A 23,445-nucleotide genomic window follows, 5' to 3' on the forward strand; every position below is an offset into this window, starting at 1 on the left:
TCCTCAAGGTAGTAAAACGTATATACAGGAAAAAGTCACCCTCTAGATAAAGGGTTCAATATTCTGTACCTGGAATGAGAGAACAGATCTGTCAAGGTTGTACAACAAACACTGAATGTTGTCACAGTTTGGATTCAGAGGAAAACATGGAGAGCCGTGGAAACAACACATCAATAGGTTCTGCATTAAAAAGCGAAGACAGAGAAATACGGTTTTATGGCATCAGCATATTGGTTTTAAAGTCATTCAAATGGCAGCTTTAGTTCTTTTAATATTATTACACATTTTAATTAGTTGTATTGGTCATATAAAGTAGAAACAGAACTGATGGCGTTTGTAAAATCAAGTCAACAGATGTTAGACTTGTCATGTCATCATATTAAATACACATCATATAGCATATCAGAATCAGAATGTTTCTTTGTTATTGTGCAAAGAGAACAAAAGAATTATGCACTTTTCCATTCAGTGCTAAATGAATAATTAAGACACAGAATTATGGACAAATTAAGACAAAGATTAGAATAAATATAATACAAAACTATAAAATATAACATATTATATATTCTAATCTATATGTGTGTGTGTGTGTGTGTGTGTGTGTGTGTGTGTGTGTGTGTGTGTGTGTGTGTGTGTGTGTGTGTATACATATACACAGTACACACACGATAAAAACAAGAAATGTACATCTGGCAGCATTTTTTCAGTTGACCATAGGTTGAGCAAGATGACTTATTGCACGTTGGTACATATTGCATTGTATGTATGACACATATGATGAGTGACGGGAGGTCACGACTTCATTGATTTATTTATGTGACTCATTTTTTATTGCAAGGCCCTGGGGTATGTGCTGTTTCTCAGGTTGTTTTTTTTCACTCTTATTGTCCTACAGCGCCTCCCTGAGGGAAATAGCTGGAACAGTTGACGTGCTGGGTGGGACGAGTCCTTCAGGATGCTGCAGGCTTTTTCAGTGGCAGCTCGTCTAAGGGGAAGAGAGCTCAGCCCATGATCTTCTGTGCTTCTGGAGCGCTGACTTCTCCTGACCAGTGCATCTGGTGACTCTCACTGGACTGCAGTATGTCACTGCGCTTTCAATGGAGCATCTGGAGAAAAACACCAGCAGCTCCGTGCCAAGGACCTTGTTCTCCAGGACCCTCAGTGGAGTTGCTGCTGTGCTTTCTTGATCAGGGCAGTGGTGTTGGATTTCCAGGTTAGACCCTCCACACATTTCCCATTGATGTGTATGGGCCGAGATCCACTCTGTTTCTCCTAAAGTCTAGGGGATTGTTATTTCTGCACCAGCTGGAAGTGTGAAGAACTTGATTTAGTTAGATGTTACCATATGAGGCCATTCAATGAAGTTGGTTCAACTATTTCCACCTATTTTCTTTTTTCAGTGCAGGAGACTTAGCACACAGCAGACAGCTTGAGGCTGAATGCTGAGGAAAGGTGGGGCCCTGCATTGACACTGTGTGTGATTGCTGAGGAAGTCCATGATCCACAGGCGGATGGAGTGAGGGAGGCTGATTTTAATTCATTTGGTCACCAGCCTGGCTAGGATGATCGTGACAAAAGTCGAGCTGAAGTCTTTGACGAGAAGCCTGGTGAAACTGTCCTTTTCTTCTATATGGAGCAGGGTTGTATGGATGGCAATGGCTACAGTGTCCTCTGTCGATCTGTTCTCCCTGTACCTGAATGGGTGGGGGTCGAATGTGCCTGGGAGTCCTTGACTGATGTGAATTCCAGTGGCAATTGGTAATTAGGGGCAGGTGAGCCCCACCTGGTGTCATCAGAAAGGACTGCATGCAAAGTATGCTATTAATTCTTTAAAGGAGACATATCATGCTTTTAAATCCTTCCTTTTTACATATAAATCATACAGTTGTGGTCTATATAAAGCGGAACTGCAATGCTTGGGTCTGAATTCCTCATTATTAGAGCTCCACAGGCCCCTTTTCAACCCCTTTTCTGATGTGCTTCTGAGAGCAACTCGTTTTGGGGCGGTCTCTTCAAATGCAAATGAGACACTTCATACCCCGCCTCCTCTCCAGGTTGCAGAGGTGACACTCGGTTCAACTTCACCCTGTTCGGCCATCTTTGTAGTTTGATAGAACAGATACAATTATCTAGCGGCGCAGAAACTTTATATTCACACATTATTTACAAAATGTCAACAACGGAAGATTTGTCCATCCAGCCATACATGTTGGAGCCAGAGTCGGACCCGGCGGAGCGAGATGAAAATGACGATGATGCACCTTCAGAACAACGTCTTCATATGGATGTAACGCAATGGTGTGTTACTATATTTACACTAACTTCTCCATCCATGCCCACTACTACAATACTGCCTGTATTACAACAACTATTTAACACAGAAGATACATTATAATTTAAAACGAGCACACAGCGCTAACATATGAAGACGGTGCAACTGCTAATGCTAACAAAACAATGACAGGGACGTCTTATCATCACACTTTTTAGCGTTATATACAGCTTACCGAAGTGCTCTGTTCGTCGTCTCCATAGATAGAGGAACTGACCACTCAATCAGACCAAGTCTTTCGGCAAATCCTTCTTTATACTGGCGGAGGTTGCTGAAGCAGTCATCCTTGAAGTGATTCGCGCACACAAAAATGACCTTACCCACAGATGTGGGTACATTTCTGTGAAAAATAAAACTCAACCAGGCACTTCGAAAAGGTTCTGATGCTGGGAGACGGTGTAACGAAGCTTGTGGGTTACTACATCCAACAACCGAACATTTCGACTTATCCTCTCGTAACTTCGGTTGGACTACAAAATCGCAGCGAGAAACAAAAATGGCGGATTGCTCGAAATGTCGATGTCCTAATTTGGCAGTTCCGCTGAGAATACTGTGACGTCATTGTTCAAAAAACGTAATAGAGAATAGAAAAATCGAAACGGATCGCAAAATATGACCAAAACAGAATATAAAGATATCAACGGAGCACCTGAAGAGACTACTTTGAACTTTTCTGTACTTCTAAACACTCTAAATATACAACAACATGCATTTAAGGGCTAAAAAAGTGGATTTAGCATGATATGTCCCCTTTAAGATTATCTACAATATTTTCTTGTCTGTGAATATCACGTCCTCCTAAATTGCACATAAATACTGTGAGGACAGTACTCCCTGGTTATTGGTCTCCTGTTGCTGCTTCAGGTTGTTTTCTCCCGATCCACAATGAGGGTGCATTAGTGTGGCGAGCCACTCCCTCACCATGCAGTGTGTATTGCATGCAGTAAAGTGTAAGTGCGCATGCTCAGGCTCTGGCAACGTTCATTCAGATCATGTGATTTTGATGCCTCGTGGGTCTTGAAGCCCGAAGCCCCGCTAACAATGCCATTTAGGAGGCTTTTCCACCAGAAAGAACCAGGGGCGAGTTCGGGGCCAGGGCCAGACTTAGCACCAGTTCTTTGTCTTTCCACTGCCAAAGCCCCGGCCTATCAGGGTCTAAACGGGTGCTGAGCTGGCCCTACTTCATTGCTGGGCTAGAGAGGAGCCAGAGCAGGGCCTGACACGTCATCTGCTGGGGGCGGAGTTAAGAGATTCTGAACCGGCTTTCTGAAAACTACAGCAAACACGGCTATAGAGAAAACAATAATAATAATGCATAGGAACGAGATAATAAGTCGTTCCCTCAAGTTAATAATACTAGGGAACAAGATAATTTAATCAGCGTGGCTCTCGAGAGTCCTGCGGTGCTCCTGCTCTGTGCTGTCAGCTGCGTCGGAAATATAATTTAGAAGCAGTTTTCCATGGTGGTTTTGTTCACGCTTTTCATTGCAACATCATTTTAACTAACTTGTCTTGTGTCGCGTTATGACCGCGAAATTTTAAAAAATAAGCCCCAAGCTCATTTCACGCATTGTTATTTATTTTCTCAATGGCCACTCCGGGCCTCCGGACAAAAGCAAGACGGATGTGAAAAAACAGCAATAGAGCGACAAGGAGACACAATGTTTGCTCGCTGTTTGGTCTGCATCTGAGGTTCAGGCCAAACTAGATGGAGCGACACAGATGCAACCGATGAATACAGTCCGTCAACTCGTTCCTATAAGCATGCTGTCAGCGCTCCATCGGTGAAATCGGTGACATACGACGTTTTGAAGTGACGTGGTTCTCACTTGACTCCATTGACAATGGAAAAACAAGCAGTTCATTTAAGAACTGGCCCTGGCACCGGCCCTGAACTACCACCTGGTTCTTTTTAGTGGAAAAGCCCTAATAGAAGCTCAGAACTGATTGGCTGACGCTGATTTAGGCACTAATTCACAGAATCGGAGTGAGTCGTCACTTATACCAGCTTGTGAGCACCGAGAGCTAACAAAAAGTTAAGAATCAAAATTAATTCGGTTGATTATTTACTCGAGTAGGAGTTTGATTTACTTTAATGGTGAAACTGAAGGTAGATGGTGGTAAACTGAGTGACACAGTGTTAAAGCATTTCTAAGTGTCTCATAGTTGTACAACTTTACTGGTGGTCAAGTGATAGAATCTTCATCTTCTAAATGGCAGACCCAAGTTCAATTCCCTATTTTGCCTTTATTTTTTTTCCAATTGAAATTTTTTCTCAGCTCGACACCAGGTTATAGTTCTGTTCAAACACCAAGAGCATTTAAACCTCTCTAACATTGTTGTGCAGAGTGTTTAGTTCGGTGAAGTAATGCGGGAAAGAAAGGAAATAAATGACTGTTCATCTGTGCTCAGGACACATTTCACTGAGTGCTTCCATCACACAGGTCCTGCAAATATTTTGTGTACATTTGAGTGTTTGCTTTGGTTTCTTCATCAACATGTTTTTTAACTGTAGAGTCAGTCAGTGATGTAAAGAGGCTGAAGTCCATGTTCAGAACACCACTGCAACAACATGATGGACTCCGAAGCTCTTTGTTACATGGTCAGTGGACCAGTTTGTTCAACATTAGTAATTCTAACCCCAAAGAGGGACACAGAGACAACATGTCTGGACTCAAACCAAGGATTTTCTGACTGTGAGGTCAGAGCCTAACCGCTACACTACTACACAGCCCACAGGTTGGGATGTCGCTTGTGGACATAATGAGAAGTGATTTTAAAGGAGAAAAGTGGATTTTGTTACGAAAATTTCAGATGTGTTAAAATAAATTACTCTAAAAATATATTACAACTACCACAAACTTGTACTTTATTACAGTAGTAGAGTACTTTTAATAGTGGGGTGCAGGGGGTACCGGTGGGGTGGGGTGTGTTTGTGTGTGTGTGTGTGTGTGTGTGTGTTACGTGCCAGGCATATAGTATAGTTATACTTGGGTTGTGGGTGGGTTTATTTTCTCTCTCTCCTCCTCTGTGCGCTCTCAGGTGTGATCAGCAAGTTGTCCGGGGTTGCAGTTTTGTGGACGACTTGTCCGTGAATGAGTTCAGAGGGTTAGGGTCCAGAGGTAAAACCGACAGCAAAGGAAGAACCAAAAGCAGAGAAAAAACCAACGGCAGAAAATAAATAGTTCCATATTTCATATAGGTTTCAGACATGGGTGGGGGTAACTTGCTGTACAGAGCCACCTAGAAACTTGAAAAAATTCGTGAAAAATCCCTTTGTTACATGACATTTGGCCAAAAAAAAAATAATCAGGCCTTGTGAAAATGTATGTATTTCCTTAGTTTCAGACGTGGGCAGGATCTTTCTTTCTGTCTTTCTGTCAGGTGTGGACGTGTCTTTGAGAGACCAGAGTTGAGAGCGATTTATTACTGAAAACAAACGTGTTTGCTTGTTTGTGTTTTCTTTTTCCGACTGTGTGTCTTTGTATGATCCTTTTATGTGTTGTTAGTGTAGTTTAAACTTAGTTTGCTGGTGTTTTTTGTGTGTTTTTCCGTGTCTCGTGGCCGGGATGGTGTCCTCTGAGACGTCTCTCGTGTCTCTGAGACATGGAGTTCGGTTGGTGCCGCAGCCCAGCTCCACCGTGGAACAGGTGCTGCAGGTGGTTTGGGAGAAGGTTGGATGTGAGAGCATCACCTATGCCTCCCGAATGAATAAGGCAGTGGTGGATTTATTTTTAAGGACCCAAATTTTGTGGAGGATTTAATCGAAAGCAGAGTTGTCATCAACGATGAGTTCATCCAGGTGTCCCCGCTGGCTGGACCGTCCACGCAGATCACCGTGTCCGGAGTTCCTCCATTCATTTGGAACGAGGCTCTGGAGCGAGAACTGAGGAGGTTTGGTAAGTTTGCGAGTGGTTTCCATACTGTTGGTCTGGGCTGCAAGGACGCGAAACTGAAGGATGTCCAGTCTCTGCGGAGGCAGGTCTTCATGTTCCTGGACTCTTCGACTCAGACACTGGATGTGTCTTTCCGTGTGAAGCATGAGGAGGGTGTGTATATGGTTTATGCAAACTCTGGGGATTTTAAATGTTTTGAGTGTGGAGAGCTGGGCCATAAAATGATTGCTTGTCCGCGGCGGCAAAACGCTGCGAGAAACGGCAGCACTGACAGCGGTGAGCCGGGCGCTGAGGCCGCTCCGGTGGAATGCGTGGGCGGGTCCGTGCGCACCGCGGTCGCTCTGGGGGGCTCCGGGGGGCTCTGGGGCGGCGGGTCGCCCTACCGGCCCCGCCCCTGTGGGCGCGTGGGGTCCTCGGGGTTCTGCTGCTACTGCCTCTGGTGTTTCTGAAGCTGAGTCAGAGCAGGAGAGAAGGGCAGAGGTAGTGAAGGAAGAGGATGACAATGAAACTGAAAGTGCGGAAAAAAATGAAGAAATAGAAAATGCAGAAAAAGCTAAGTCTGGTACTGATGAACAGGTGAGGACTGATATGGAGCAGTGTGTGGAGATGGAGGAGGCACTGCAGACCCTGAGTGGTCAGACAGCAGAACAGCAGGCTGCTCCAGAGTCCAGCACCATTTGTTTTTGAGGAGTTGAGTGCCAGGTGGAGAAGCCCCTGGCTGCGCCATTGATGTGCCCCAATGTGGGCGGAGTCAACGTTGACCTGGGTTGGGCTTGTGGAGAGACGTTCTTGTGCAGCATGTGGCGTTAAAGCCGATTCATTCTCCATAAGAACAAGAAGAAAGTTCGGCACTCTGGGGTCCTGCCGAACAAAATGACGTCAGCTTCCTCTGGCTGAAGAAATTTGGTTCGGCTGTGCCAACCATCCGGGTCGAAGTATGTCGGCGCCCCACTGCCAAAACTTCGGCACTCCTGTGTGCTGCGCATGCTAATGACTGTATCAGTCATATTTTAATCATGTTCAGCAAGTAACGTTGCTACTGAATGAGCCCCACAGATCATTAGCATGTCAGAGGGCGGGATACATGATGCACCTGAATGCATCACTAAAAGCTGTCAGCTCTAAAATTTCTCTTTTGTTACTGAAACAGTTCAGCGAAACGTATTTCTGTAAACAAAGGAAGCGAGAAATCAGCTGTGCCATTGAAGAGTTACAATGCTGCTTCACAGATGTGTGCCTGGTGTGAGGGGGCGTGGCCTATGAGTTCAACAGCTTCTTCAGGGTATGAACTGGCTGACGTCACTGTCCAACTTTACTTCTTGTTTTTATGGGTTCTTATGGGAGTATGCAGGGGCCTTAATAAGTTAAATTAGTCTCTCTTCGTTTCACAAACGTTTGAGTCCGCCCACATTCCTAAACATTTGCCCCAACGTTTGCCTCGCAGTCAGGGGCTATTGTGTTGTAGAGGGAGCACCAGGCAGTGGGGTTCAGGACCGCCTCCCAGTAGGCCGTCTCATCATTTTTGTTCATCAGCCCCACAACATTATGTTGCTTTCGCCTTAGTGCCCTTTTAAAGGTTGGATCTGGCTGAGCTGTACATATGTGTCTCCAGACCTGAAAGCAGAGTCTCGATCCCTCAGCACCTATTAACGCGAGTAGCTAATAGCTGGTACCGGCTCCGAAAGCTTGTATGAGGAGTTCAGTGTGCATGCTCAAGTCAGTTGGAAAGTGCAGTTCTGCACAGTGAACGGACAACTTGTCCACAAAACTGCAACCCCAGACAACTCATCCACGCGATTCCGGATAACTCATCCACGACAAATTCTTTCAGCATTATTGATTTGAAGGATTGGATTTCAAAGTACATTTGACTCATTTTGGAGGATCATTAAGTTTATTTGACAGAAAAACGTTTATTTTTCCAGAAATGCATTTCAGAAAACAAATACGCCGTAAAGTTAAAACACCGCTTCATAGATGACGACTTTGAATGACGCGTTCAGCTGCTTAACGAGCTGCGGGGCTCTTACAATAGCAATGTTACATGCTTTTTCAGCATTATTGATTTGAAGGAATGGATTTGAAAGCGCCCCCGGCTAGCTCAGTTGGTAGAGCATGAGACTCGCAATCTCAAGGTAGAGGGTTTCATGTCCCACATGAAGGAAAAGCAATCATTAATGTGTTCTTTTATTGATGCGGAAACAAGAGTGGAATTAATCACACAGTTTCACAGATATTTACCTTAAGCAGAATACATGGAATAAAACGAGATCTCGGGCTCAAGCACCAGTCTGTCCGGGAGGAGCAGGCTTCAAATGGTCAAGAGCCCCGAGTAAATGAAAACGTTGGTTTATAAGCATTTCTTTCACTCCTCCCTGCACATATGGTGTGGAGATCACATGTTGTCTTTATCGAAACTGGCTACATCTTGTGTTCTCTCCTGAGAAGTTGTAGACATCACAATCGTACTATCTTCTCACAAGCAGGATGTCACCTTGACATATGCTACGAACTGGTGTGTATGTAGTTGCATCCTCCCATATATGGTCATGTCATAAACAGTTCTGAGCAGAAATGAGACAAGCTGATTATACTGGTACCAGGCTAGTGCGTTGATAGCTCATAACATCTATGTCTTCCTTTAATCCCCCTTTTGACATCTGGTAAGACCTGATGTCAATACACCTTAAATAGCCGTAGCACGTGAGCAATGAGAGGGGTTGGGAGGCGGGTAGGGATATCTATCTTCACCGTCTCCCTGGGATGACGGCGGTAGCAAAGCAGCGCATCCTATAGTCTAGTGTGAACACCAAACCTGAGGGTAGAGTTTTCGCGCGGAAGAGAGGCATGTAATTCAATCACAAACACTTTTATTTATTATTCTTGTCATTGGCAGCTTGGCACGCTACATGATGGGGAGGAGCACTCCTTCTCTCTCCCTTGGGTTGGAGGGGAGGTCTTTCACCTTTTCACTCTTTCTTCGGAGTCGGGCGGGTCAGGGTAGACTACCTGACGGCCAGGGGTGACTCAGGGATTATTCTGCCCTGTGGTTGAGAGTCCCCCTTTTAGGTGTCACGCACAGGTGCACAGGAAAACAAGTGGAACCACGTGTTCCCTTTTCCGGCCAGACGCACGGCGTGAGACGTTCTTTCAACGACTCGGAACGGTCCTGTCCACCTTGGTTCCGTCCACTTTCTTTTGATGGCTTTCAACCAGACCTGCGTGGTGTGTTGGACGTCTGGCTGGCCCTGCTGGTCTCCGATCTGTCTGGCGAACCTGGAGTGCATACACTGTACAAGTTTATAGTATTGTCGATGGGCGATCTTACCTGTAGGTTGTAGATGCGGAGGGGTGCTTGCAGGTCCAGGAAACGGTCTTCCTGTTTGTAACTCAAAAGGAGTGAACCCTGTTAATGAGTTGATTGCCATTCGAACAGTCATTAGTGCGACAGGGAGTGCATCTGTCCACACTAAACTCGAGTCTTTGCACACTTTGGCAATCTTTTCTTTTGATGTGAGGTTCATTCTTTCCACCTTCCCTTGGGATTGTGGATGATAAACTGTACCAAATCTATGTTTTGGCCCTAGTAACTTTTCAAAGTCCTGCAGGTCTTTGTTTTTGAAATGTGTCAGACCTGATGGCCTTTGGAAAACCATGATGTGGGATATAATGGTTTACAAATGCCTTGATTACTGACCGGGAGTCTGCCTTTCCGGCCATCCTGGTGTATGCATCCACCAGGACGAGCAGGTACCTATATCCCCCAGATCTGACTCCCATGTCAGTACAATCCATTACCACCTCCTGTCCTGGGAGCAGAGGAAACCTCTGCTTTCCCTGTCCCACTTTGATGGTGGGTCTGGTATTGAATTGTTGACATATTTCACACTGACTCACTTGTTCCTCCACCATTCTGTTTCGGTAAGGGTGCCCCCAATTCTGTAACAACCTCTGGCCTTCACTCTGGCTAACATGGCACGGCCCATGTGCTTCACTTATCAGATCCTTCAATAACCTAGCAGTTGGGACTGGACGTCCGTCCGGCCCTTGCCACATTCCCTGGTCCTTCTCTGCACCTGCTTCTATCCACATTGTCTTCTCTTCTGTGGACGCTAGTTCCTGCTCTGTCTCTATCATACTTCTTTCCAACACTTCCCTTCCTTTTCCACTTTCTTGGTTCACCATCATCATTTCACATCTATATCCACCTGCTTCCTTCTATTTGCTATTTCTAGCCATTTTGTTGTGTGATCGAACCGTTGTTCCTGTTTTTTCTTTTCGTTTCCTTTGGTATCTTTTATTATCGAATCTCTGAGCTGGGTTATTTTCTGAGTATTGAGGCTCCCGTTGAATCCGTGTTTAGTTATCCAGCTGTCTAAATGTTTTGTCAGGTCCGCATCCTGATTTTGAACAAATTTCCAATCTTTACATGTTAGGGTTTCACGTGGTTTTGAACGTCCCTGTCCCATTTTGAATTAAATTTGGACGGACCGTACTACATAGGGTAGTCTATGGTTCCGCTTTATTACTTCTTCAACAGGGTAGTGGTTAATTTGTAACTGAACGCGGTAATTCTCGCTTCAACCCTCTCAGGTGGAGAATTCTTGCCTGTGCATCCACGTCAGCCAACTACTTACTTTCCTGTTGCTTTAAATGATGCCCGAAACCTAGTGGTTCTCAATGCATCCACACATTCATCAACATTCACGCTTTAGGCGCAGGATTTTCGGAGACACAACAACAGCGGACCCTGCCGTCCTTTTACAACGAGTATTTTTCAGGCCTCGTTCGCCTCAGTGTCTTTTCTTAGTTTTACCAGCCTAGGATTATAGGGTTTTACTACTGCGCTGCAACCCTCAGTTCAGCCAGTCTTTTAAACACAACCAACTTACCCTTGGCGCGGTTCTGTCTCGCTTCTGGATGCCGTCAGTAAATAAAGTTAGGTCTGGGTCAGTCAGTGGTGTGTCCAAGAGTTCCTGTCTAAATTTAGTTTCGATCTCTGCTTGGTCCTCACATCGATGGGGTTCAGCTGTTCTCATGTCTTCTGCCATGTTTATCCCATCATGTGTGTATGTTATGTGTGGTTGGAGTAGAACTTTTTCTACTCTTGTTTGTCTTTGCGCGGTCATGGTGAAGGCTGTGCTTGATATGTCAGTTATCAGGTCGTGCTGTGTTAGAATTGTGAGTGGATGTTTCAGTACTATGTGTGTGGTTTTTTGAATGAGTTTGGCTAGTCCTGATGCATGTTTTCCACAAGGTGCCGCTGTTTGATCCAATAGATACATTAGCACTCTTCTACCATCCCCCCTTTTCTGGAAAAGTACAGTTGAAATGGACTGTGCTTTTTCAGAAACATCCATAAAAATTGAGCTTTATAATCTGGAACCGTCATGTCTGCAGCCTGAGAGAGCAACTGCTTTAAAAGAATAAATGCTTGAGAGGCAGCTGGAGTCCAATCTAGCGGCACCATTGGTCTCAGGTCTTTGGCCTGGTCTGATGCTGCTACTGCCATGGTTATGTGAGGGAACGACTCCTCGGTCATCATGTACCATTGAAACTGATCAGGGGTTAAATCAATACCAAAAGCGACCCCTTGGGGCCCAGCATATAGAGTGGAAATCATCAGCTGCCACTCGGTGCCACAGATGTCATGAAAAGCCTCCTGATATAGCAAATCGCCATCCCTATCATAATATAAGGTGCACTCAAAAGGATCAACAGGGGGAAGGTAGGGGTGCAGACCCTTGAGCCACGGCAACCAATCATAATAGAGATGCATGGTCTCAGACCAGCCATCTGGGTTTATTTCCATCCAGTAAATGTCTGTCATCTGGCTGTGGTCATCCAACTGTTCTGGTGAGGGGAAAAGAGCCAGCATGGAGCCTTGATCTGCCGTACAATGAAATTGTCTCCCATCAGGGAAAACCAGTGACAATCCATCAGCAGTACAACGGATGAGTGGTTTTGTGAGCAACAAGTCTCTTCCCAGTAAGGACACTGGGCAATGTGGAGCAAAAACAAACTGGTGCAGATGAACTTGTCCAGCAATGGTGACAGAGAGAGGTTCAGTGAATGGCAAGGTGGTTTGTTGGGGCAGCTTCGTGAAAAATGGCCAACTTGTCCGCAAGTGTAGCAGGCATTGTTTGGTTGCGGCATGGGGCGGGGTCCGAAACGACCTCCTCCTCCCCTTTGACCTGTATTAAAACGGCCTCTTCCCCTGTTGGGAGGGCGCTGATTGGGCATTGGCATCTGTGGAACCACGTACACAGCCGGTGGGGGAGGCACAGGTGGAGCTGCAGTAACTGGGGCCTGAACCTGAGTCTGCTTTTTACCAGTGTTTAATCTATTTTGGGTTTCCTGCAGCTGGTGGCGGTGTAGTGGGAAATTGAGAGTACAATGAGGGGATCTGGCCACCAGATGGCATACTCAGAAAGGGGTTAGTCGAGGTGTTGCAGTCTGAGTCAAACCCTCCATGTTTGTCAGAGGTCACACCCTCCCGTTCAGTCTTACCGCCCCCGTGAGTCTGGTCTCCCGTCGCTTCCTGCTTTCTCATTCTGTTCTCATGAGCCAGAGAAGCAGCTTGTCCGACCGCGTGAATATACCATCTCCAATTTTTATTTTGTTCAATAAATTTGTCGCAGTCACGTCTGCGTCGAGTCCATGCTGAGGTTTTTTTGCTCTTCTAATCTACGTATAATTTTTAACAGGCAAGATTAAGCCGTGCACATTGTTTCAAATAGATCGTGTTTCTCTTTATCTCGCGGAAGGAGATTGTTTTTCAACATTTCTCCACAGTGTTTTGGGAGTTTTTCTCATGACTGTCCTGCTTGTCTTTAGTTGGTTGACCAGCTATGATTACATTTACTGCTTTTAAGAATTGTTGACCAACCATCTGATCTTGCGGATTTTTTAATTGTAAATCAAACCATTCTGTCTCTCTGTCAAATTCCCCATCCATTTTGTCTTAATTTTGTACTACCAGATTCTATTTATTAAATATTTTGTTCAATCTGACTCCGTTACTGTCCGCCCTCCCGGACAGATTCTCCAGACATACTGTTCCGTGAAGGAATGTCTCAAGGACGAATAAGTGGTTTCAGAAGGACGCGGTCCCTCACGGGGTGTCTTTTCGCAAAACCACAAATTCTTTTAGACCTTTCACTTCCCAGTATAACAAAACATGAACAATGTTCGCCGTATGATTCTGTAGTTCTTTACAATACTTTTCTTCCTTTCTTGACACACTCGTATTAACGAATGCCGGACAGGAGTACTTCGTATGTGACTACCATCTACACGGTGGACCTCGGCGGGTCTCTTTTATTGTTCTCAAAATCGAGAACCAGTCCAGCCACCACATAACCAAAAACACCAAAAATTACACAGCAATCCTACCCTTTTCCTACACTAAACCTACCCTTTTCCTACACTTTCCTACACTATATCAAATACTGCCCGTTGATCGGCCACACAGGAAAAAATTTTAATCACTGTTACCTACACAATAGGTTAATCGGCCCCAAGGGGGATAAAACCCGATTACCTGTGACCTACACTATAGGTTAATCGGCCCCAACGGGGATAAAACTCGATTACCTTTTTTCCTACACTATAGGTTAATCGGCCCCAAGGGGGATAAAACTCGATTACCTGTTACCTACACTATAGGTTAATCGGCCCCAAGGGGAATAAAACCCGATTACCTTTGTCCTACACTTCTAGGTCGATCAGCCCTCAGTCTCGATCAACTTAAAACATATGCAAAAATAAAAAAAAAATAAAAAAATTTTTTATTACTTGTATTCTGTCACAGGAATTTTATCATTACCATTATTCTTTAAATCGTGGGATGACAGACCAGACTGGATCACTATTTAAAATTTTCAATCTTACCAGTTATTTTGAGGCGCGCCGTGAAAACAGTCTGGTCTGAGGGTCCGCACGTTGTCTCCGACACCAATCACGTCGGGGTCACCAATTGAAGGAAAAACAGTCATTAATGTGTTCTTTTATTGATGCGGAAACAAGAGTGGAATTAATCACACAGTTTCACAGATATTTACCTTAAGCAGAATACATGGAATAAAACGAGATCTCGGGCTCAAGCACCAGTCTGTCCGGGAGGAGCAGGCTTCAAATGGTCAAGAGCCCCGAGTAAATGAAAACGTTGGTTTATAAGCATTTCTTTCACTCCTCCCTGCACATATGGTGTGGAGATCACATGTTGTCTTTATCGAAACTGGCTACATCTCGTGTTCTCTCCTGAGAAGTTGTAGACATCACAATCGTACTATCTTCTCACAAGCAGGATGTCACTTTGACATATGCTACGAACTGGTGTGTATGTAGTTGCATCCTCCCATATATGGTCATGTCATAAACAGTTCTGAGCAGAAATGAGACAAGCTGATTATACTGGTACCAGGCTAGTGCGTTGATAGCTCATAACATCTATGTCTTCCTTTACACACCAGGCGAGATTTGACCTTCCCCTGGGCTCACCACCTCCAGGAAGGCTCTTAATCGGTGCAATGTGATCTGGGTGACAGTGCTCAGACTGCAACCCCCGCAACCCGAAAACAGATAAACAGGAGAAAATGGGATGGATAGATGGATTTCCAAGTACAGTCACTGTGCACGGAGGGTATTTAACTGTTAACACACCTTAATGAGCGGAGAATGCAGACAACGGACTGATTTTTGTAGCTGACAGCTTTGAGTGATGTTGTTTTTAAGTCATTTAATTGATGAACAAACCTTGTCTTAATATTGAGCCGCAAAACAGAAAAAAATATTTAAATGAAAAATAGAAATCCAACCTTTTCTCAACTAACTTTATTGAAAGAGCAAATTCTCTCATTAAGAATTAATATTTTGTTAAAATCACATGTTGCACTTTTCTCCTTTGCTTTATCCTTCCCTGCTGAGCCGGATGAGGTCCTGCAGAGCCTCCAGAAAGGATGTAGGGTCGGCACTCGGTGGCAGTAAGGACTCAAACTGGCTGATGGCAAAGCTGGTGACCTGGCAGGCAAGGCTTGAGACAAAGAACCTGGCAACCCCATCGTGCAGACTGAGGAACTCCTGATGCTGCAAATGTGTCAGGCAGACCTTTATTTTATAGTTGACTCTCATATTTATCTACAAAGTTGTCAGGAGAATTTCTCATATTGTGTGAGACAGAATACACAGGAAAGAGAATTTTATTACATTATTGTAGCAAGAAGAGACAATATCACAGTACAACCTTGGCAAGAAACAACAAAAGTCATGCAAACATGACAATTACATTTTGTTGGAGCTCAATTTAATATAATTCCAATTTCAGTTAAACAAACTTAATGGACCACATACAAACCTAACCCCAAATCCTTTCAATGCAATGGTTCTGAAAGTAAAGAAAAATAATTTTTATATCACGAATAACCTCCGAATGCATGTAAACAACAACAAAAAATTTAAATGCATGAAAAAGTAAAACATTTAAATTTTCATCAATACCATTCCTGCAAAGCAACATAAAAATGTAATCATCAGAATTTTAATTATCAGAGCACGTCAATTTCACAAAGTACCGCTCAGAAAAAAAAGAGCAACCAAGAAAACCTACCGATGTTGATGGTGTCTGTAGAAAATGTGTTTTGTGGTGTTGAATCTCTTGTAAAGCTGCTCCTGTCCTTTCACTGGCATGTTTTCCTTTAGAAGACACAAACCTGTCAACATCTCAACCATCAATTAAAGCAATACATAAATCAGTAAGCTGATGAAAATGACACACAACTGCATCAGCTTGCTACTAGTAATACTATCAAGAAGAACAACACTATTAATACATTTTTGTATTATATTGTGAACCATTAACTAATATCCAAAACTGTAGAATGTGTTTTTTAGAATGTGTAAATATTATAGTGTAACGACAAATTAACTAATGTGTAATTAATGTGTATTTTTCTCTCCTGAAAAATGTTTCATTTAATGTGATGAATGAGCTCTGAGGACAATCTGCAAGTGTGCTGCTTCTGACAGTAGGGGGCGCTGTAACACCGCGAGACGTAAACAGCGAGAAGCCTCGCTCTGCTGGAGATCCATCTTCAGACATTTCTCTCTGAAAACTCTCTAATGACACCCAAAGTCATGTCGCTGGGGTTCATGTCCATTTTTACAAGTTTTTAATCATTAAATTTATACAAGAATATCACCGGGGGCAGTGAAGCAGCAGCAGTTCAACAGTAGAAGAAGACGCTCGACTTCTGGGTTTTCCGGTGTCGGTACCAGAGGTACGTCCGAATTGTCCCTCCAAACTCCTTAACTATCCTCAATGAAAACCCCTAGTGTATGTTTTTTGTTTTTTTTTAATCTCCTTTTGTCTCTGTTTTCAATTTTATCTTGTGGTTGTTTAGTCGATGTGTATGTATGTCTTATGTTGGATTGTATTGTCAAAGTTATTATCATTGCCTGGAATGTTTGTTAAAGTTTAATAAAAAAGAAAAAAACTCCTTAACTATCGACTTTTCCTTAACCCCGGAAGTGTTTTGTGTGGTGGCCATGATAAGGACTGTCCGAATTCTCATAAGCAAAGAAAAGGACGTTCATTGCTTCCTTTACAGCCTCCTTTAGCTTAGGAACCACTGATGCATCCTTTCGCAAAGGAGGCGAGCTCACGCTGCCCCACAATTCCTTGTGGCGACAACATTTAAAGGGACCCGCTCATCAGAGCGTTCAGGGAAACTCATGATGTCGGAAAAAGGGTAAAGTCAATCGTTAAGGACTTAGGAGGGACAATTCCGACATACCTCTGATCTGTCCGGGCTACCAGATCTGTCCGGGGCTGGGCTTGAACCCGCGCCTGGTGATGACGTTTCACATTATTACTGGCTGGAAGTTTCTCCCGTCACAGTATGAAGCTAACATTAGCTTTCACAGTTAGCTTTGTAGCTCCATGAAAAGCTAACAAGGCTGTGTGAGGTGAACAGGACGCTACGAGTGGTTTTATGCCTCTGAATGTCCCGAAGCAGCAGTGATCTGTCTGGTTTAACACCAGGAGAGTTTAGAGGCTGAAGGTATCTGGTGGAGCTTCGTCTGATTATATGAAATGTCCTTTTTTTACCCACTTAATGCTGTAAAGACCTGTGATGGGTGACAGAGACATTTAGTCTGTTTCTCATGTCTCCAGCAGGTGAAACAATAAACTGAGTGTTTTCCAAGACTGAAGATAAATATTGTGGAAACATGAATGAGAAGGAATGTACAGATATAATGTAGGGATGTGACTGTTTTCATTATATTTCCACATACATACACAATATTATGATACTGGACATAGCGATAAAGGTAGAATTGTTATGAAAAAGTCTATCTATCCATCTATATCTATCCATCTATATCTATCTATCTATCTATCTATCTATCTATCTATCTATCTATCTATCTATCTATCTATCTATCTATCTATCTATCTATCTATCTATCTATCTATCTATCTATCTATCTATCCTGTAATGTAGTTTGTCCATATGGAGTTGCCGTAGATCATATTGTGTGTGACGTCATTGACAGGCACAGGCACAAACTCCGCCACGGACCGATCTGGTAGCCTCAGGTGCAGATCTGGTACACACCGGCAAATCAAACTTGAAATAAAGAATTATGGTCGTATTCATTTTCCCAATTTTTGCTTAAGAAACGCATATCGGGAAACGGGAATGACACGATTTTCAATATCAAATGTGAGCAAAGAAGACCATTCTTCGGAAGAAACAAAGCCATATAATACGAATCAAAATCTATGTGGACATATACTAGATATATGAAACCTATATCAAATATCAATTAGAAATTTTATGTAAAATTATTTTCTCCCAAAAATTCTGAAATCGGACGATTTGTCCGCTGAGGGTGCTGTCCATGGATGAGTTGTCCTACAATCGTTCAGCAAGCATGCCCGACTCAACTAGAAAGAGTCGTTCTCCTCAGAGTCACTGGAAGTAATTTTGAACAGGGGGTGCTGTGAAAAAAACAATTTCTTTTGGACAAAAAACCAAGGAGCCTATAGGCCTATTTAAAATACAGTTTAAAAATAAATAAATCTATTGAAATTCACAACTTTATTGTCATATACACTTCAGTGCACAGAGCCAGGGCCTGTAACACACAGACATCATCAGTTCTCAGATGAATATATGCGCTATTAGTTAAACTTCACAATAACGCTATAACAATGCAATAGATTTGGTCAACTGACATGAACCTGAGTCACTGCACCATCTATGTTTATGTCACGTGACTCAATTAGCTCCAAAATCCTTTTCTGCACACCACAAGGAAATAATCGGACTATTTGAGCACATTATTGAACAGCTCTCCACATCCATTACGCAAAGAACACACTCACAAAATAACACTTTCCGTCTCCATCTCCAACCTTTTAATTTAAACCACAAGGAAATAATCTCTGACTAAACATTATGTAACAACTCTCCACATCCATTACACACAGAACACACAATCAAAATAACACACTCCATCTCAATCCCCACCACCTTAAAAAACACTTTAGTGTGACGTTAAACTGCATGAATAGACAGTAAAGTGCACGGCACCATGTTCTTACTTTGAGCTGCAGGCAGGGTGCCCTGTTTACAGGTGTCCAAATGTCAAGGTGCTTTGGTGTCGTTGAGATAAAGTCCAGGGAGATAAGAATCGCTGTGTGGGCATGCATGAGCAAAAGGTGTGTGAGCCTTTTCTGGGTCAGGGCGCTACGTACCCATGTCTTCAGTGCACTCAGATGAGGCCACAGAGATGGGGAGGCACAGACATAACTCCAACAGTTTTTCTGCCTCTGAAAACATGGCTCTTGTTTGTGGCTGGCGCTTTGTCAAACATGATGCTACATCTTGGACGGTGACACACTAAGACCCTCTGTCTTTTGTGACGTCAGCAAGCAGATTGGCGATGCTTGGCCCAAGCATTTTGAGCTGGAGTTCAAGGCAGTCCTCCGGGAGCTGAAGGGCCTCCAGATTGATGCTCCTTCCCTCTGCTGCTTTGATAACAGCCTTCTCTCGCTTTGCAGCAAGTTTCATACTAGCCTGATCAAATCTTCTGTCCAGCTCGGTCGATATAACATCAATAGCCTCGAAAAAGCAACGTCGCCAATTTTCTCATGCGCCATGCACCACTGCCTCTGGCTCTCTAGTTTGGCGAAGGCGAGCTGGGTTTTGCTCACTCTAGGGGTGGTAGTGTCTAGTATTTTCAGGAAGGTTTGTGATGAACTTTGCGGATCAGCTCGTCAACAACTGCATCATCCCGGAGTGTGGCTATTTGTTCTCTCAGCACACCTGTGCATTCCAGTACACCTTGCACACTTGCTGTGGTACTCTGCATGCTTGTGGCAACAGCTTCACAGGGCTGGAACAGGACATGGCAGCATAAAAGACCAAAATATGTTCTCCCTTTTAAAGCCTGTTTGTAGAGTCCCCCGATCTTTGCTCTGCTGTCCCCCCGGCACTCTTGTCATCCTTCAGCTCATGCAGTATAGTCAGGAGAGTGGGCTCAGCTGCAGTGACGCGTTTAATGGACATGTCATGGATACACCACCTTGTTGGGCAAAGTGCTAAAATGTTGACAGCAACCTCATCAGAGCCAAAAAATGATTGGGAGAGCTGTTTTCGCTTTGATGACTCTTATCACAGATGTGACACCCTGAGCAAAGTTCAAAGTATCGGCCACAAGACTCACTTCACGTGCGGCTTCTTGGAGAATCAAATCCAGTGAGTGGTTGCTGCAATGCACATAAAGTGAGTGCGGGTTTAACTCTTTAAGCCGAGCTTGCACGCCTGAAAAACACCCTGACATATGAGCTGCTCCATCGAAACACCATCCTACGATGTGTTCAATGGGGTTGTTTAGTCTTAACAATACATCCTTGATGCAACTGAAAAGAGTTTCTCCAGTGCTGTCCGGGGCGTTATAAAATCCCAAAACACAGTGTGAGGCTCAAAGCTGCTGTCAACATAATTCAGACTGCAGAACTGCTCAGTGGTGTTAATATCAGTTGTACCGTCAGCTGGGAGACCATAAAATCGGCAGTGCGATGAGCGGGCAACAATTTCTCTCTGGATAGCATGAGCAAACTTTTCAAATTATTTAATTTTGTATAGTGTCTGACATCCAGTTGTCTCTTCCTTCTATCCACTTTCTTTCTTCTGGGAGATCATAGGTGTGCTCCAGCATCAATTTATACAGTATTCCTTCATGTGCTGTGTCGCCCCTGAAGGCAATTCTCATGCTGCCAAGGAATCGGATGGTCCTGAATCTGGGGAGAGATTTGTCACCAAAATATTCACAAATAGATCCACAATTTTCACATGTGTTTTTCAAATCCACAAATATATACACAATATCTATCATATAGCATCGTACAATGGAGCAACTGTCTTTGACACCCATTTTGCAATATTTTTTAAATACCATGCATCAGCTATTGAATGTAAACAACAACTAAGTGCGACCATGTTTAAATATAAGATTATAAGATTACAAATTCAATGAGCAGACACTTTTATCCAAAGCGATGTACAACACAAGGTGTTAAGGTAAAGGGACTTGCTTAACATCACTTTGAGATAACCCTTAACATATTTGGGGTTGAATTGAATAGAATTGAATAAAAAAAAAAGGCTATATTTCCAAAACTTTTTCAAAACAGTTAATCTATTCCATGACTTTTCAAGACTGGAAAATTGTTGATTTTCCAGGAATTTCATGACTGTGGGACCCTGTGTTGATCACTCTACACCACCTGGCTCGGCAAAAAAGAAGAAGAAAAATCACAATTTTATTGGGTTTTTAGTAGTAAAAATTTATTTAATCAATGTAAACATTCTGATTTTAATAATAAATTAACACTGAAACTGTTTAAGGTGTCCTAAAGGATTTTAAGTTTAATTACTATACACTATTATTTCTTTGGCCTAACTGGTGCACTGGGTTACATAAAATATAGCGTCACATAAATCAAGAGAAGTGTCATCAAAAAACATTTTTACTATTAAAAGTCCATTAACATTATGAAAATGTATTTTTTGTCAAACCAAGAGGCAGCAAGTAAAGGCTGCAGTGATTGTGGTGACAGTGCAGTGAATACCAGTGAAACACCAGTGAAAAATACATGTGAAAATCTAAAAAATACATGTGAAAATTGTGGATGTATTTGTGGATCTGAAAAACACATAGAAATCTGAAAAACACGAGTAAATTGTGAATCTAGTTGTGAATATTTTTCAGACATATCTGTCCCACACCTGAAGAGAAGCTCCAAACAGTGTCGAGCAGCAGCCTGCTTTCTGGCATGAGTGCTGGACAATCCAGTATCTATGGGGACGTCATTCAAAGCAGACAACTTTCGTATTGACTTGCGGTGCAGATCAGATTTCTCATGCTCGTTAAAATTGGATGGGGGTCTGCGCGTCCTATGAAATCCTGGCGGCGTAACTGCTCTCCGTTGTCGTGGTTGCAGTGTTCTTCTTTACTGGTGGTGGTCTTCCAAAAAAATCTGAAATTCGTTTCTGTGCAATATTATTTCCTCCTAGTTTCTGTTCCTAGTATATTTACAGTCACTGTAAATGTACTAGTCTGCTGCTGAGCATCCCAGTGGGAAACCTCTTTACTGTGCAACCACTAGCTTGCCTGATGACCTTGACAAGTAACTTCCATCAACGTGAACTTGTGTTGATTAGGCCTAAAAATAATTTAATTAAAATCCAAAATACACGTAAAAGCCTACGTGTGTCAAAATCATTCCCCGAAATATTTAGAAGGAAATTATAAATTGTGCAAAATATTTTTGATAGGCTACATCTTTTTAAATCTCCCTCTCGCTGCATCACCCCCAGCACCCCCTCTTCCTGCGGGCCTGGTTCTCCTCTGAAGCGGTCAGTAGGTAGCAGTCGTTCAGGGAGCTACTGCGTTCACGGTCCGTGTACCTTCCGGCCATTCGATTTTCGTTTTGATGTCGGGGAACGAAAAACCGGAAACCATCCAATTTTCATTTTTCGATTTGATATCGGGAAACGAAAAACGGGAGACAGCACGTCTCCCGTTTTTCGTTTTACAATTGGAAATCGAAAAACGGAAATCGGACGGTTTCCCGTTTCCCAATATGCGTTTCTTAAACAAAAATCGGGAAATAAAATACAACCTTAATTCTTTATTTCTAGTTTGATTTGCCGGAAAACCCGGAAGTCGACCCTCTTCTTCGCTTGATGAGCGTAAACAACGGCGCATCGCGTTGCTGCCCTCTTCAGGCTGTCTGTGTGAGCTTCGAACGCGCCCACCAGTTGATTTAGAAGTTTATCTGGCTGCTGCAGTTTAAATAAAAAAATAAATAAAAAATACACACGGTGCAAATAGATTGACTGGAGAGGGGCTAGGATTTATTAAGCGTACCCCTACTCCTTTTCACGCACGTCAGCTTTTCTACTACAATCTATGTTTTTTCCCTTTTGTGTTTAAAATTAAACAAAAAATGACTAAATAAAACCTTACTTTTGTTATGTTATTTGAAATAGCATGGAATAAATTTAGCATTATTTCATATCCCAGGTGTTGGTTAAATATTTTTTTTATTCATTTAATTCATGAACAAATGTTGTCTTAATATTTAATATAATAAAAGATTTAAATACAAAATGGAAATCCCACCTTTTCTCAACTAACTTTATTGAAAGAGCAAATTCTCTCATTAAGAATGAATATTTTGTTAAAATCACATGTTGCACTTTTTTCTTTTGCTTTTTCATTCCCTGCTGAGCCGGATGAGGTCCTGCAGAGCCTCCAGAAAGGACGTAGGGTCGGCACTCGGTGGCAGTAAGGACTCAAACTGGCTGATGCCAAAGCTGGTGACCTGGCAGGCAAGGCTTGAGACAAAGAACCTGGCAACCCCATCTTGTAGACTGAGGAACTCTTGATCCAGGAAATGAGTCAGGCATTCCTTTATTTTATAGTTGATATTCATCTACAAAGTTGTCAGGAGAATTTCCTAGTAAAAACCTCAGGGAGACAGAATACACAAAGTTTAAGACCATTTTATTCCATTATTCTTGAAAGAAGAGAATGTCACAGTACAACCTTTCCAATAAACAAATAAGACATGCAAACATGAGAATTACATTTTGTTGGAGCTCAGTTGAATATAATTCCAATTTTAGTTCAATGGACTTA

This window comes from Lipophrys pholis (genome assembly GCF_963383615.2).
Source record: "Lipophrys pholis genome assembly, chromosome: 6".
Taxonomy (NCBI): Eukaryota; Metazoa; Chordata; class Actinopteri; order Blenniiformes; family Blenniidae; genus Lipophrys; species Lipophrys pholis.